The sequence below is a fragment of the Spermophilus citellus genome, assembly GCF_964194105.1.
Source record: "Spermophilus citellus genome assembly, chromosome: 8".
Taxonomy (NCBI): Eukaryota; Metazoa; Chordata; class Mammalia; order Rodentia; family Sciuridae; genus Spermophilus; species Spermophilus citellus.
In genome coordinates this window covers 148,288,951-148,306,027 of record NC_138189.1, presented here as the reverse complement: position 1 = coordinate 148,306,027, position 17,077 = coordinate 148,288,951, and the positions used below count along the sequence as shown (strand labels likewise).

The window sequence follows — 17,077 nt, the reverse complement described above, 5'->3', positions numbered from 1 at the left end:
CATAATGCCACAGGTACTGACATTTTCATTATGTTTACTATGTGCCAGGCGCTTTACGTGGCTTATCACATTTCATCTTCATCTCAACCTTATGAGGGAGGTGATATCATTCCTTCTTTTCATGCAAGGAAACTGAGGCTTATAAATTAAAATGCTGTGTTCAGCTGGATCGGGAGGCTGAGGTGGGAGGATCGAGAGTTCACAGCTAGCCTCAGCAAAAGCCAGGCGTTAAGCAACTCAGTGAGACCCTGTCTCTAAATAAAATACAAAATAGGGCTGGGGATGTGGCTCAGTGGTCGTGTGTCCCTGAATTCAAAACACTGTATTCAACATCTCGCAGCTAGTACCCCATGAGGCTGGGGTTCAGACCGCTGTGATCTCTGCAAGTGGACTTCCAGTTGAATGGCTGCGTTATCCAGCCCTAAGCACAGGAAAAAGACAAAGAAGTTTCTCATCGGGCCCTAGACCTGGCTAAAACAACCAAGCCAACACACACACATACACACAACAAATGCACAAACACACACAAAACACACACACACATCTGTAACTGAAGACTTCCAAGCATTTGAGAAAATTCCATTCCCCAAACAGATTGCCTCTCACTTATGGGGGTGTGCCCTCTGAGAGAGGTCCTGGAAGCTTGGGTGTGATGGAGAAAGGGCTTGTTGGAGTTGACCCACGTCTCCAAGGGCCTCGTCTAACAGACAGTGCAGTTTCCAGGGTCCCCAAATCCTGGGTTCTGAACACAGCCAACCCTGTGTTTTTAAGAGCTCTGTCTTTCCTGAAATTCCTTTCTTTTGGCTTGCTGTTATTTGCCACTTTTACAAGCTACTGAACCACATCACTGGTGTGAACAGTTTCAAAGCTTACATATTTCTTTTTGTAATCAGTTTAGTCGATCTTGTAACTATAAAGAGAGAGATGGTAAATCCTAAGCTCCCATTCTGAGTCAGAATTTATGACAAGAACAACGTGCTTGTGCCCAAACAGAGCCATGCATGTATGGTAATATGGCACTTGAAATTTATGTACTTCCTTTTATCCAAGGAACAGAAAGTGCTTCTATAAAATGGATTAAGAGCCAACTGTCTCCAGCAGGCAATGAGAATGGTTCAAAATAGGACTGCCGTGGGAATCGTTTGATTTCTGCAAGGCCAGAGGTCACACTAAACAACCAGGAGTCCCGTGTTTTTCGGAAGTGGATTTCAGGAGACCACTGCCGCTTCCACCCCGGCTGCCAGTGATGGATTTCACTGCACCTTCGCCCACAGGTGTGGGATTGAAGACTCGCCTGTGGCACTGCTGTGTGGTGCTGGATGCCACACAGGACGAGCCCCGGGTGTCAGGAGGAGATGGCAAGCAGTGTGCATCCCAGTCATCCCCTTCTACGGACTAACTGGTTGGCTCTCCTTAGCAAGGACAACTCTTTGTGATTCTCGTTGTCAGTTTGAAAAACTCCAGTCTTATAGATAAGCCAGAATTGAAGGCCCATGTAATAATATGGCTTCTATATATTGCATTCTCTAAAATGCCCACACTTGGATAGGTCCCTGTATTAGTTACCTATTGCTGTGTAACAAATGATCTCAAATGGACTGACTTTAAATAAGATTTATGATGTCTTAGTTTCTGTTGGCCAGGAGTCCTGGGGTGACTTGACTGGGTCCTCTGCTTTGGGACCTACCTTTAGGTGTTATCTAGGGCTGTGTCCCCTCCAGGCTTGACTAGGGGACAATTTGCTCCTACTCACAGGACTTTTTGCATGGTTCAGTCCCTTGTGGGTTGTCGGGCTGAAGTCCCAGCTCCTCGCAGTCGGTCAGAGGTCCCCCTTAGTCCCTTGCCACATGAGCATCTCACAAGAAGAGGGCAAAGGAGAGTACTGGCAAGACCAGCCGCAGGCTTGGCAGTACTTACTGAGGTTTGTTGCTTCATCACAGAAACACAGTTGGCCACTAGTCAGGGGCATGTCAGCAGCTTACGCTTCAGGGCTGGGGACCACACAGGGCATGAAAGGTGGGGGTGGGGGGCGGACCCCTGGGAACCTGCACACACCTTGTGTCACTGTATCCTAGGAGTAACCCTCCAGTGCAGTGTCGGTCCTTCCCTGTTATGGATGGGACAACAAGTTCTCTGATTCCTCAACTTTCCCCCATGACAAAAAAAGTTCAAACTTAGTGATTCACAGCGTTCATTCATTTATGTGTTTATTCCATAAATATGTGATATGATACGACATAGTTGCCAAGATGCCAGTTTGTATTCTTGGTAAAATATGGGAGTATACCAACATCCTAGTAGTTCTTGAATCAACGTTCCTGTGAGAAGGAACCATTCATAAAACCATATATTATATATAGTGTCTGATTTATTGTTATACCCATAGGAGATGTTCATAAGCTATAAGAATTGTATCTTTTATATCATTGTAAGAATATAAAAATTCTCATGAGAATTATTAATTAATCTACCTTTATCATTTTCGTTGAGACACCTGGGATTGGAGTGTCTAGGATCCGACCATTTCCATTTCAGAGATGGATGAACAGTGGTTATGATGTAAACAATATGCTGCAGGACCTACAATGGAGAATTTCCGCTCAGTCCTATTTAGAGCTCAACCTCTATGTACAAACCAGATGGGAGAGGTTGACATGTAACTAGGGTTGACGCCACCGTTACAGACATCACGTACCCACCACAGGTGTTAGCGAGGCTCGCCGTCCTGCTACCCTTGAGATCATGTGCAAAGTCTATAAAACATAAAATTTTAAATGGTGAAAATAATGCACATATGTAAAAGATGAATTTTAAAAGTTGTGCCGTTTTCTTAACTCAGAGGAACCTACCATGTGGCAAGTACTGAGATGAGGAATTGTTCATAATATACATATATGTATCATAGTGCTTGCTTTATGGTGTTAGACTAGTCGTGGATATTCATTTTATATAGGGGACTTGAGCATCAGGGGATATTCATTTTATATAGGGGACTGTCATCTCTTGGGGGTGCTGGAACCAATCCCCCAAGAGACAGCTGTAATTCTTTTCGGTCTTATTATTTGGTGTGGAGGCAGGCCTCACCCACTCTGAGCATGCCATCTACCATTGAGCTACCCCCCCTCCCGGCCCCTTTGAGATCATGGAAGATACTCTGGGATTGTGAAAGTCGGCGAGGGGAGCTGCTGGGGGAGTGCTTCTTCACTGACAGAAAGGCAGATGCTCTTCTGGGGCATCATCAAACAGTCCAGATGCAACCTAGAGCCAGGGATGGGGTCATTTCTGATCTATGCAATTACTCAGAGGCCAAGAGGAAAGACACGCCCAGTTTCATAAAACCCAACAGCAGGGGTCTGGAGAATCAATAAATGTTGGTGGATACCCACTGGGCAACTTGGAAGCCAAGTCACTCCACTCGGGAAACCTTTCACAAAGAGTTATTTTTGAACAACACTCTGAGATGTGGAAAAGCAGGAATTGAAAGGATGAAGGCAGAAAGCTGACTGGCTGCCTTGAGATCCTCGGTGTCTGTGGCTGATTTGCAGCTCTTTATGCTGTGGCCAAGAGGCTGCAGGATTCAAGGCCTCTCTTGGGATAGAGCAACTTGCTAAATATTCTGTAGAACCGGTGCTCTAACCAGCAGCCTCCTCAGCAGCAGGACAGGGAGGAGGTAGCTGCTGTGGTTGGTCTTTTACTTTTTTCCCTCAAAATACCCAGATTTCCAAGTGGCGAGAAAACAAACACCAAACCCTTATTAGAATTTTGGATTAAGGACAGCTATCTGTCTTGTCTCACTTTTGATTCACCAGCTGATAATTGGGCTATCGCTGGGTCTAAAAATAACATACAGTACATTAAAATAATATTCCTTGGCTACATTTCCAAAGTGGTATTCTGGGACTTCTGTGCATTAATCCTGTAACAATAACAGGATTTGTGCTTTTAACTCCCCCGGCGTAGCTTTGAAAATCTAGCCTACAGCAGCTAATGTTGCTGTTTAAATCATCCTCTCACCATCCACAGGGAAATGCCGAGATTAAAAAATGACAACCCGACCGGTCGAATGACCTATACCTGGGAGAATAAGAGAAACAACCTATTTCCTCTCAGGAACTGGGCCGATCAATATAAATATTTCAAAAGGACTACCGTGAGCTAAAGGCCTCAGAATTGGTGTTCTTCAGAACACCCTAGATATTTCCACAGTGGACTTATCAGGTTTTCCACGGGGGAGGGAGATACTGTGAGTGCTGAATAACTGGAACTGAGCTGGCAGGCCCTGTGTGAGTCTGTGTGTGTGTGTGTGTGTGTGTGTGTGTGTGTAAGGAGGGAAGGAGAAGGCGGCTGTCATTATTGTGTGTGTTTCTGGTAAACATTCTTTTTTATTCTGTCGAAACTTGGGCGTATCCCAGAGATTAGGTGCTCTTAATGGTGTTAGCGTAAAAGAAAAATTGCACGTCCTAAAATTTGCACTCAGCTCTAGATTGAAGTGGCAGGAGTTTTTCAATGATACCATTAATTGCATTTCATTAATGAAGAAAAAGCTTTTGTGTAGCCACGGTTGTGATGGGCTGGATGTAGCCAGTGTCGGTCCCACGAACAGGCTGGCAGGGCTCTCGGCCTGCAATGCCTTTGAAATTCTAAAACGGAAAAGGAGGCCAACACACTGAGCAATTATTTCGGAACAGATTGCCCGTTAACATTTCATAATATCATTGAAATGCATCGTTTCTGGGACGGTGTCTTGCTTTGGCTACAAACCTCCGAGAGGTGGCAGCACCCCCTGCTCCTTGGCTGGCCGCGGCCCTCCAGCAGCTCACCGCAGAGGCCTCCTCATTGCGTCACCTGGAAGCCAGTTTGGAGGGAGGGCAGAGGTGGGGGAGGGGAGATGTTCTTCTGCAGAGTTCAGGAAACAGCTGCAAGGCTTATTTTAAATGGATTTGGAAAGGTTTTTCTTTTCCTTTTTCCCCCCCTTGAAATCCACTGGCCTCTGTGATATCTTTCTATGAAAACCACATGGGCACCGTTAGGCGTTCCCTGGTTCACACCCTGAGGGAGGAAGGAAGAGTTCCAGTTGTTGGGGATCCCCCGAGGTCTCATTTTCAATTCCCCAAACTCGTCTGTTATCAAGACAGGAAGGTGGGATTAAGATGGCATTACTGATGCTTATTTTTTGAGCACACATGTGTGCAAGGCGCTTAGCCCAGCATTGAGCATGGGACGCTGCCCACCTAGGATGGCTTTCTTCTTCCCCAGCTATCTCTCAGCACCCCACCCCCAATCTCATGCTAAAAATATTCTGCAGAGCAAATAGCTGTTGAGACAGCGTCAAACCCTTCACAAATAAGTGACAGAATAAACTGCCAGGCTAAGTGTCAAACGCCGAGATGGAAAGCATCTGGTGTCGGCTCGAGGAGTGTCAGGGCAGGTCTGGACGGGCAGCAGCACCCAGGCGTCCCGGGAACCTGGTCCCCTTCATGTACGCTAGGCGGTTTGAAGGGAGAGCGGGCACACACCAAGGTGACCTTGCCGAGGGGGGTTATTGACAGGATGCAGAGATAGGACCCTCCTGGGAAGCTGGACTCTGGGAGGGAGGCCAGGTGGAGCAGGGCTCAGCATGGTTTCCATCCAGCACAGTCAGCTAGGGACTTCCCTCCCACCTGGCCTAGCCATCAAGGGACTGTCTCTGGTCCCCACCGTCAGCCTGCCTTTGACCCTGCGCCTCTTCATGAGCTCACTTCCTCAGCTCGGTCTGACTTCGTCACCCTGTAGCTTTCCCTGTGACATGGGCCTCAGGTCCCGTGAACACCACATGACCATCTTCCCTGTATTTCCCGGTCAATTTCCAGACAGAGGAGGAGAAGGAAAGGGACCAAGAGAGAGTCCACTTGGCTCGTCTGGTGACATCCCCTGTCTGTCTGAAGAGAAGGTTGGAGGCCAGGACCCCTCCCAGGGACTGAGCAGGCCTGTGACTGGCCGCCTTACAAGGCTCACCCTGGCCCTGGAGGGCTGTGGACGTGGAGGCACGTGGAGCAGCTGCCTTCTCCCAGGCCCCAGGCGGCTGGCTGTCGTGGTGACCCTGTGGGCTGTTCAGCTCTAGGGGGACAGGATTCTTACCTTTTCTCTTGTTTGCAGGGATTCAGATGCAGCTCGGAGAACACAGTTAACAGTGATAATTTATACCCAGTCCTCAGGGGTTCCGGAAACTTAAAGAAAGGCGTACAGAGCCTCCTCAGCACAGGTTTATTTGGGATGGGGCTGGATCGGATACCAGTGTCCTTGTTATGATCAAATCTTCCTTAACGGGTCCCAAACTGGCACTTCAAAGCAAACACAGACTCTCAATGCCACCCCAAAGCGCCGCCTCCAGGTGCCATGACGTAGGCTACAAAGGCTCCTCCTCTGCTGCTCAGGGTTGGCTGCGCCCTGGTTGGGGACATCTGGAGCAGGGGCAAAGGGCACATGGGACATGAAGTCAGATGGCTGCTGCAGGTACCCAGCCCTGGCCCTTGCCTTTCTCTGGTCCTTTCCTGTCACATGAGGACAGGAGGCAGGACAAGGCAGTCCCCACAAGGCAGCTGGCTTGCATCTGGCCCCTTCAGCTGAGCCACCCAGCCCAGGGGGCCTTGTTCCCCACTGGCCTTGACAGCCTGCCCTTCCTCTCCCTCGCTTCCACTTGTGGCCAGTCTCAGGCCCACGGCACTGATGGGAGTACACAAGCAGGGGATGAATGATGGTCAGGTTTTCAGAGGTGACCAAGTTCCTTCAGCCTAACCACCAGGATTTCCATATCTGTTGGATTTTTTCACTAACTGTGCTGCTTCAGGGTATCACATTTATCATTATCTGGATTTTTTTCATTATCTGGTGACTCCTGACGGTCAGACTGAGTTTACTAATTTAGATGGTAAGCTCCCAAGCGCTCCCTGCACTGTCCAACACAGTGCTGAGAGGGCTACCAAGCAACGAGGGTGAGGATTTGCTTCCTGTGGTTTCAGTTACCTGCAGTCAAACACAGTAAGAAAATCTTAAATGGAAAATTCCAGAAACAAACCATTCCCAAGTTTTAGATGGCGCACCTGTCTGAGTGGCGCGACGAAACCCGCGTCATCCCTGTGTCTCCTGGCAGGGATGTGGGTCCCATGCTCCTCACCCTCACCGCTTGGTAGCCCTCTCAGTTATGGTGTCAACCGTCGGGGCTCATCAGTATACTAGGCACCGATTTTTCAAGAACTCAGAGTCCCAGGCTTCTCGTGGGATTCAAAATGTCTAGTTGTCACCTTTCTTCATACTTTCTGCTTTGCCGCCTCCTCTCCTTCCACCAGCCTCCTCTCCCATCAGCGTGGGCCCAGTTGTGCTGTGGAAACAGTGGCTTGCACATCTTGGTGGAGACTCTGCTTGGCAGGGGGCTCTGGGCCTCAGTTGACCAGACGGTCTGTCCTCGCCATGTGAGCTGGTCACTGTGGCAGGAGGGCAGCAGGGTGACTGTGGGTGCACTCACCCTTGGCCACCTCTCCCACCAGGCCTGGCACACAGCTTAGTTGATATTTTAGTAGCCAAGTAGGCCACATGGCCATTCTTAACCTTGAGGGGACAGAGAAGTACTGCCCTTGGGTGGCCCTGGAAAGAGGAGAACCTGAAATACTGGGGACCCCGGCAGTGCCGACCAGAGGCTTGGAAGTGGCTGCCTTCCAACTCCGTGTTTAGTGAGGCACCGAAATAAACATAGACTCTTTATGCACTGGGGCCCACAGGAATGAAAAACAAAATAAACCTGTGATAAGGATGATTTATGTCATTAAAAATGGTTTTTCTATATTAGATAAATGTCAGGGTTTTCCCCCCTCCAAATCAGTGATCCGAAGCAATCAGCTGCAGTCTCTCCTAAATGCCATCTGTCTAAGCGGGGTTCACATTAGTCACCGGAGTCTACACTAACGGGGCCTGCTCAGGTTTCTGATGCTTCCGTACCTCACAAAGGCCCGTCCGGCAGCTCAAAGAGTGCTTCTCCCCAGAGCAGAGTCACCTGAGCTTCCTGAGCTGTGGGGTCTGATCTTTATTCCCACTCTCGTGTCCGGTTAGACTCTGTCGGTCATAATGCAAGACCCCAGATCCTTCCCAAAGCAGACCGGGCGTCATCTTGCTCACTAAGTGGTCTTACGTTCTGCACTCATTCAATAATTCCCCTCCCCCTAAAATATGTCATTATAATGACAAGAACAAGAAGTTTATTTCCAAAGGTAAAGAGCTTGGTGGCCAACTCTTTTTATCCAAGTCAATGCGCCATGACCATGATCTGCCACGTAAGAGCCAACCGCGGTCTGATTGAAGAGGACTCACTGCATTAGAATCTGAAGATTGGTTCAGGTTCCAGCACTATCCTGCTTTAGCTGTGTGACCTTGGAGAAAAACACTTGGCCTCTCTGAACCTTCATTGGTGAATCTGGGATAATTATACTCACCTTCCAGGATGAAGTTTCCTATCCATAAAATGTAGTTATAATCCCTACCTCTCAGGGTTATGAGAATGTAAATTATTTTGACAAAGATAACTTCTGGGCAAAATATATTTGTGTAAGTATGTATATCCCAAGCTGGGAACTTCTTCCCTCCTTTTTTGCTTGCTGATTAAGAGTCATAAATAAAATGCTGATGAGCTGCAGTCTGCCGTCTGTGCTGTAGCTGGAGGGCTGTTTTGACTTTGCCATACAAATGGCTAACCAGCCGTTCCCACCATGCCCCGCTCAAGCGTTCAGCACTGAGAAATCCAGCTACTGCCAACAGCATCTTCTAAACTTGTCACTATTTACTTATTTGGTGACAGTGTTTTTGTTCAGTGATCATCCCTGAGATGTCACCCGTCAGGGCCTGTTTCCCTCCAAAATGCCATTTAACTATAATTCTTTCTCACACCACGTGAAATCAGTGGACAGCTCAGGTGAGACTTGGGCCTCAGAGTTTGTCCCCATGGCATGCAAGCATCTTTACCGGGCAGTAGCAGGACTTTCTGAGGGTTTCGCTCAACAGATCTGCACTGCAAAGCTGCTTCAATAAGCCGCTAGCCCAGACCTCCAGGTAACTGAGTGGTTGCGTGCCATGCAGCAGATGTCTCCGACCAGCTCGGGAAAGCCGATGGTCGCATTTTCAGGAATTTCATGAGGAGGTTAGTGTCATGTTGATGGACTGGCGTTGACCACAGTGGGAGTGTTTACACCAGGAGACTGGCAGACTCTACAAATCAGCCTTTTCTTCAGAGGGCTGCTTGCTGGACACTCACCAGCTCACCACCATACGGATGACCAAGGCTCGGTGCTCCTGGGTCAAGCCCAGATGTGTCTGGGATGGCAGGAGAGGCATCCCACGTCAGAAGCGTAAACATGACCCTGGTTCTGGACGGGGGTGGGGTGGGGGGAGAAGGGAACTCACTCGTGTTTGGTCTTCTTATGAGCCCTGGTCTATGTCAGCCTGGATTGAGATGGGCATATAATAGGAAGTGTCCAGCAAAATTAGGGGGGTGGGTCAGCCAAAGGTATGTTCTCATGACAGATGGAGACTCTCCCAGGAGCTTGATTCAAAGCTGGACACGGGGACCTATGGACACATGGACACACGCATGGTGCGTGTCATCCAGGTACAATCCGGGCCCAGCCAAGACTCGTAAGGGTGCGTGGGAGATTTTAGGTCAAAACTGTAAAGGCTTCAGGAAACTGTGGTCTTGATGGTGCTGTTTGGACCTGGTGTCTAGCTCATTCCAGGACTCAGCTGCAGCAGTTTGGGGACAGCAGGGGGTTGGTTGACCACCTGGAGTGCAGTGGGGTGGGCTCACTGTGAGCCCCCTCCAAGAGAACTCCGCAGAGGGCTGATGCACTTGAGCGGAGGGGGGAGGCCCGTGGAACTTGCTCACATAGCTGCCCTGGGCTGCCTTGACCCTGACTGTCTTAAAGGATGTGGAACCCGAGGAACAGGTTTCTGAAACAGTAGGCTGTTCCCCTTGGTTAGCACAAAGAGCTCTGTTGGAATGCATGGATCCAGAACACCTTGGAGGGGCTCTAAGTGCATTTCAAATTCCCCAGGGTGAAGGACCCATCACCCCTTCTCCTTGCCAACAGATACCTGGCCCTGCTGACAGTGTGTGGAGACACCAATCCAAGGAGGCCACCAAGGATTCACCGTCACGCAGTCCTAGGTTGGAACCTCAGCTCTGCCACTTACTTTCTGTGACACCCAACAAGATATTCAGGCCTCTGCTCCTTGGTTTCTTCATCTACAAAGTGCCTTTTGTTGTGAGGATAAGTTGAGAAAATGCACGTGGAACCATCTCCCCCTCCCACCCACGGCCTGCACTGGACCATGTGAGCGAGTTCCACGGGCCTCCCCGCTCCGCTCACGTGCATCAGCCCTGGTGCTTCTTTCTCTGCTTCTAAGGGAAAGGGTCCTATCTTTATAACCTTATCTAAACACACTACTTCAGACAGAGTGACATTGCAGGTCAGGGCTTCGATGTACAAATCTGGGAGGGTGCAACCCAGTGCACACCTGTGTGGGCTGCATTTTAGCTGGCTGGGCTCCTGTCCATTCCAACCAAACACAGCAGGCCACGGCAGGCTGTGGAGTCCAGGAGGCCTGCTCCAGCTCTGGGGCCTCCTGCTCCTTGTCCATGCGGCCTTACAGAAGGTGGACCTCCCTTTTCCTTCACTGCTCTGTCTGTGGGGACTCCCCTTCCTGTCTGGTTTTGGGGTTAGGTGAAATCATGCAGGGGAGCTGGTACCTGAAAGAGGCTGAGTAAATGAACATCTTAATCTATGGTGTTGCTCACTGCTGTGAATTTCCAATGCAGTATTCAAAGCAGCCCAGGAGAAGAGAGGTGAAGTAGGGGGTCTTCTGTCTTATCTTGTAGGTCCCTAGCCTGCAGCCTCCTTTTCCAGGGTCTTAGGCCAGGGCCAAGGATTTTCAGTATGCACATTCACTCTGAGCTTGCTAAGGCCTACTCTGAGCTTGGTGACATGGATTTTTGAAGATCAATAATGTCAAAGAACCCAAAGGCATACTTGTAAATGAGTGCCCCAGTGACCCGGATTGCGATGGGTACAATGCACCAGAAAGACACACAAGAGCTGAGAGTTTATGCACTGGGAAGAGAACCAGCCCTTGGATGGGGCGAATTTCCCATCGTGGAAATATACTATGTAGATACTTCTCTGTGCATATTTATATCTTCTACTTCTGAAAGTTCCATTTGGGTGAATTTATTTGACTTTTACCCACTAGAGGAAATTTGTTTAAACAAAATTGTTAAGAAAAATCTTGGGAAGAGTCAGGGGAAGGGGAGACAGGGAGAAGCTGGTCCATGAGTACAGGGTAGAGGGGAGGAAGAGGCGCTGGTGTCTACTGCACATTGGGGTGTCTATAATTAACAATAACATCACACATTCCAAGCAAGACCAGAGGCTTTTAACAGTCTCACCCCCAAAGAAAAGGTAATGTAGGTGGTGACGGGTTTGCTAATTATCCTGATTTGATCATTACATAATCTCTGCATGTATTCAATCATCACACCGCACCCTGGAAATATATCTATTATGAATGAATGAATCAATCAGTCAATCAAAACCAACTTGTGGACTTTAAAAACAAAACAGACACTTTTATACCTATAGAAATTGATTTTTTAGAAAAATCTGGTCTATTAATTTTAAGACAAAGAAGCTTTTAATTAAAAGCACAAAGATAAATTTCTGAAGGGAAATATAAATTGTATTATACTTGGTTCAATTTTCTTAACTAAAATTTGAGTGACCCCCCCCAAAAAAGAGGCAAGGGCTTCTGTGGCATCTGACCTTGCCGACAAGCTCTGCCCTTCCTGCCTGGCGCCACTCACCACGCCAGGGAGTCTCACTTCTCTCGGATGCCCTTCCGGTTTCCAGCAATCTCTGGCTAACAAGGGCTGCTCCTCCCTCAGTTCCTACCGGAGCTCCCTCTCTCTGACCTAATGTCCCCGAGTCCTCCTTGTCCTGAGAGAGGTCTCCCGTGTCTGAATCTCCTCCAGCTTCGCCATGCCGTTTCTGGCATCTGGAGTGTGAACTGCCTGGGTTAGGGCTTGCCTACCTAGCTAAGCTGCAGGAACGAGTGGAGGGGACCACATCCCATCCACAAAGTCAAGTGTAGAGTAGGAAGTCAGTAAGTATCACAGGGGTGACCTGCTTTTTCCTGAAGCAGTTGAGGTTATCGCTCATAGCACGAGTGTGTGAATGTTTGTGTGTAAAAACCTAACACATCACAGTAAGTCCATGGATGGATATCAGGCAGGAATTCTCAAGTTGGTTGTGCCATTGTTCTAGTGAGCTCTAATGATTTTTAAATCTGGTTCTGGTAGAAAAGGGACGTACGTCCAAGTTCTGGTTTACTCGGTTTCTGACCTTGGGTATCACTTCACTCTCTGTGGTGGTTAATTTGAGGTGTCAACTTGACGGGGCTAAAGAGCACCCAGATGGCTGGAGAAGCATGATTTCTGGGAACATCCCTGGGGTGTTCCAGAAGAGACCCATATTGGAGTCAGTGCACTGAGTAAGAAAGATAAGCCCTCCCCCAGTGTGGGTGGGCGTTATCCAATCAGTCGAGGGCCCAGAGAGAACAAAAAGGCAGATGGCAGGGGAACTGCTCCTCCCGGAGCTTCTCCTTGCTAGACACCCTGGCTTCAGGTTCTCCTGCCTTTGGGACTGGCTCCAACGATCCCCTGGTCCTCAGGTCCTTGGACTGGGACTGGGGGGTTCTCTGGTTCTGAGGGCTCTAGGCTTGGACTGAGCCCTGCCCCTGGCTTTCCTGGTTCTCCAGCTTGCTGACGGCAGATGACGGGGCTCCTCAGCCTCCATCAGCACACAGCCAGACCCCCTGGTAAATCCCCTCATCTGTTCAGTTCTGTTTTAATCACTGATTCTCTGGAGAGCCCTGGTACACTCTCTGAAGCTGATTTTTCTCTTTTAAGTGGGAGTAATAGCAACACCTTCTCTGATACACTGGTGGCAAAGGAAAAATAGTACCAATAAAAATCAGATTTTTTATCATTAATATAAAAAAGAAGACCACCATGGATATCAGTGCCTACTTGTCTGAGCCAAGTGCAACCTGCATAAAGAGAATGACTTGCACCCTCCTGTCCCTGATGAAAAATACTGAGAGCACCTAGAAGGAACAACTCGCCATCTACGGAGAGTTGACTTCTAAACCACCTTTGCGCTATGTGGTCATAACCTCCCAGATCCTACTTCCCTTTGTAAAGTATAAGTCATTTGAAAATTTACATCAGGCATGTTTAATGCCTGCAAAACACTACATTTTTAGTTTTGTTCCTTGAAGCTGGCCAGGTATACAGGAAGTTCCAGGGCACTAAGTGGAGATCAGTCAGCAAACTTACCTGAAATGAATAATACTGTCAAACCTTAGCCTGTTTTCAGAGAAAAAATATCAATTCTAGTGGAAGAAAAGCAAAAATCCCTCCTAGTCCTCTTACAAGGGCTGAAGCGCAAGCCCTAGAGAGTTTCCGTGGGGAGTGCAGGAGGGGGAGAGAGAGAGAGTGCGCTGCTGTGTTTCATAGAGCAGGGGCCTCCAGAAAGGTGCAAAGTGGCTGGTCAGCTCTTCTGCATGTTCTAGCAAATTAGACATACATCCCAAAAGGTATGCTGCAATATTAAAGTCCATTTATATACGCTCTGAAGTCTCCCCTGTGCACGCGGCGGGCACGCGAAGGCGGGATGGATCTGCAGGTTGACTCCTTTGTGAATTATGTGGAGCTGACCCAGCTGAAACCCACCCAGATGACGATGGAGCACTCGTGCTGGGTGAGGGGAGGAGGCCCCAGTGCCTAGGTGACATTAATCCCCTTGGAGCAGATCGGTGCAGGATTATTAAGGCTGCTTCCCAAGGAATCCTCTAAGACAGCACCTAATGAAAACGTCAGAGGTGTTGAGTTACTGGCTGCTGCTCTGCTGTTTGGAAGCGCCAGGTAGTTCTCTACTTGTTATCTGCAAACAGAGTCTTGTGGGCATGGCCGAAGCGGCCTGAGGACAGCATCAGCAGATGCCTGTGCTGAGAAGGCCGTGGGTGAGCAAGGACTGAGGTTGGTTGCCAGCGTCCAGGGATGTGAACAGGTGAACTTGGAGGAGGACACTGCCTGGTGTCCGGGCTGAGCGGTATGGCAACCCCTGTCACCTGGGCTGTGGATTGGAAAGTTGTCCCAGGAAGTTGTCTCAGCTCTTCTTATTGCAATCGAGACGTGTCACTGCACAACAAAACACGGACTGGGCCATTCTGCGATCCTCCCAGAGGTCCACGCTCAGCGTGGTGTTCTCTGGCCTTGGCTCCCTGTGGAGGTCTGTGCTCTGCGTCTTGAGTGATACCCATTTCGACCGTTTCTTGGACTCTCTGGGCTTCGCCTCCTCCCTTGCATCAGATGGCCTTGGGCCAGATCATCTTTCTGAGCCTCGGTTTCTTGGATCAGCCGAGCGTCCTTGGCATTCCATCAGGCTTCTCTTTGCTGCTCTCCGTGCTGTGCTCTGCCCAGTCCAGGGCCCCCACATCTCGCCTGGACCCCTCCGGTCTCCCTCTGCCCTTCTCCTCCCTGTGGACCTCTCTCCAGGGCACAGGGGTAGTAACAGCTAACACCATGTAACAGCTGCCTTTTCTGTGCCAGGCTCCGGGGTTGCTTGTTTCATAGGCTCTTTCTAATGTTTGCAGTAACACTGGAAATGGTATTATTACTTCCATTGTGCAGCTTGGAAGGCCCCCAAAGGTACATAATGTGCCCAAGGTCACGGCAGATAACGAGGTGACAGGCTAGTCACAACCCAAGGCAGACAGCTCGCTCTCTCCACCTTCAAGGCCACTTTGCTTTCCCTGCCGCACCCCCCCCCCCAACACCCTACTCTTGAGCCCCAGACCCAGACAGACAGACAAAACCCCTATTTTTAATCGCACGCATGCTTTCTTTCCTAAGCACTATTTTATGCGCTATTTCTCCTGCCAGGAGCAGAGACTGTCACTCTTTCCTCTGAATAAGTAAGTGTTGCCCAAGAAAACATCGAATAGGATTGGGCTAGAGATCCATTTATTTTCTGGTTCACAAAGGGTCTATTGGATCTTTATTAAATAGCCTAAAATGTCCTTTCAATAATGTTTTCCTTTAATATCTTTTTAAAAGACATTTAAAGTGAATCAGAAAGCAATTAAATGATTAATTGCCGCAGCTGGATTCTGCTGCCCTCGGCCTCCGTGGACGCTGTCTGACTGATGAACCTCCGTTTCCGAGCTGTCTGGTGCAGGACGCGCTGACGGAAACCGCTCTGCCCGTCACATGACTGATCCTTGCTGTCGTGAGCCATCATTTTCTAACTGCAAGCTTTCATTTTCAGAGCCCTGGCAGGATTTCAGGAGCTGTAAACCCTCCTGTGAGTAAGGGAGCAGTAAGAACTGGCAGTTTTTCAATCTCAAGTCTCTTTGACTTTAAACCCACATTTAAGTGGGATTTCTTTTTTTTTAAGTTGGACCTTCTTTTTTTGCTGAATAGCTTTTTTTTTTTTGAGACTAAAGTAGGGTGGAGGTAAAGAAGACTGAGACAGTCCCAGGTTGGTCCACTTAGGACCCGGGATGGGCAGGGGGGGGGGGGCAAATCAAATCAGCCCCAATGTTAATTCCACTGTCAGAGTAGGAGGTGAGAAAGTGGGTGAGTGTCTAGGGATCTTAGTTCCCCCAGGACAACCATGGGATCAGGTCTAGGCACTGACATGCCCCGAAGGCTAGGAAGATACTGGTGGAAATAACCAGCCAAGCCGGTTGGGACAGGTGTGGCGCTTGAGGGCTTGGGAAGGTTGTGGGGATCTTTTCTTCTACAGTAAATATGATGGAGCAGTGTGTGGGATTTCAGGGAAGGATTATCTTTGGGAAAATGTCTTTTGTCATTGTAATCCTTAAGTGATTGACTACAATTTAATGCAGACTTAAATTAGTGAAGAAGCCGGTCCATGTGATTTACATTAGTGTTTATAGGTAATCTGAAAATAAAAATGAGCATCTCATACGAAGGGCCTTCTCAAAGACTTGTTCCTACCTGACGGTTTTATTTTGGAGTTTATATATCAAATGTTTCATTACCCTCTTTTCATTGTATTTTTTTTTTAGTTTTTTTTTCTTTTTTTTTTATTGATTGTTCACAACATTACAAAGCTCTTGACATATCATATTTCATACATTAGATTGAAGTGGGTTATGAACTCCCAATTTTACCCCAAATGCAGATTGCAGAATCACGTCGGTTACACATCCACAATTTTACATAATGCCCTATTAGTAACTGTTGTATTCTGCTACCTTTCCTATCCCCTACTATCCCCCCTCCCCTTCCCTCACATCTTCTCTCTCTACCCCATCTACTGTAATTCATTTCTCTCCTTGTTTATTTTCCCATTCCCCTCACAACCTCTTATATGTAATTTTGTGTAGCAATTACCCTCTTTTCATTGTATTTTTTTAGGTTTTTTATATGGAAATTTATATTTCTATAAGGAAAAAACTTACTAGTGTGTGGAGCTCATCTAGAAGAGAGTCGTGGAGATGCAGAGACAATGTCTTATGTTTGAGGAGCACTCATGATTTCCCTGGTGCCGTTCTAAGTAATTCCCATAATATTGGCTCATTGGACCCTCTCCTAACTGTGGGGTTCTTATTTTATGGATGAGGAAACGGAGGCACAAGAAGGTGAAATGATTATCTCTGGGCACATAGCTAGGAAGTGGTGGAGCGTGGTTTGAACCCGGGTAACCTGAATTCAGAACAAAAAGCAGAATCAGGAAGAAGCTGACTCTTTTCAGGAACCTTAAACGTAACATCACTACCCATGAACTTTAAGTGTGGAATTTGAGGAAATAGAAGAGGAATTGTTTAGAGATGGTGGAGGAGTGAAAATGAAGAGCGATCCTGGTGAGGCAGCCTCGGTGGGGCTGAGGTAGGGCTCCAGGAGGGCAGCAAGGCAAGATCCACTGTTCTGTGCTGGGGCGGACGGTGATGGGCGGTCGGTCAGTCACGCGGG

The 17,077-nt window shown here is 48.3% G+C and overlaps 1 long non-coding RNA gene across 8 annotated transcripts in view; it reads left to right on the top strand.

Annotated features, from left to right (window-relative positions):
- The window catches only part of LOC308654366, a 75,483-nt gene that overhangs the window by 28,436 nt on the left and 29,970 nt on the right, over nt 1-17,077 (top strand). Inside the window, exons 3-5 of one of the 8 annotated variants that reach the window (XR_014023248.1) lie at nt 9,255-9,371; nt 9,547-9,616; nt 10,110-16,269. The exons of 4 other annotated variants lie outside the window; for them this stretch is intronic. This is a non-coding gene — a long non-coding RNA (uncharacterized lncRNA). 3 more of the 8 variants (XR_014023249.1, XR_014023247.1, XR_014023250.1) reach the window with 3 other exon arrangements.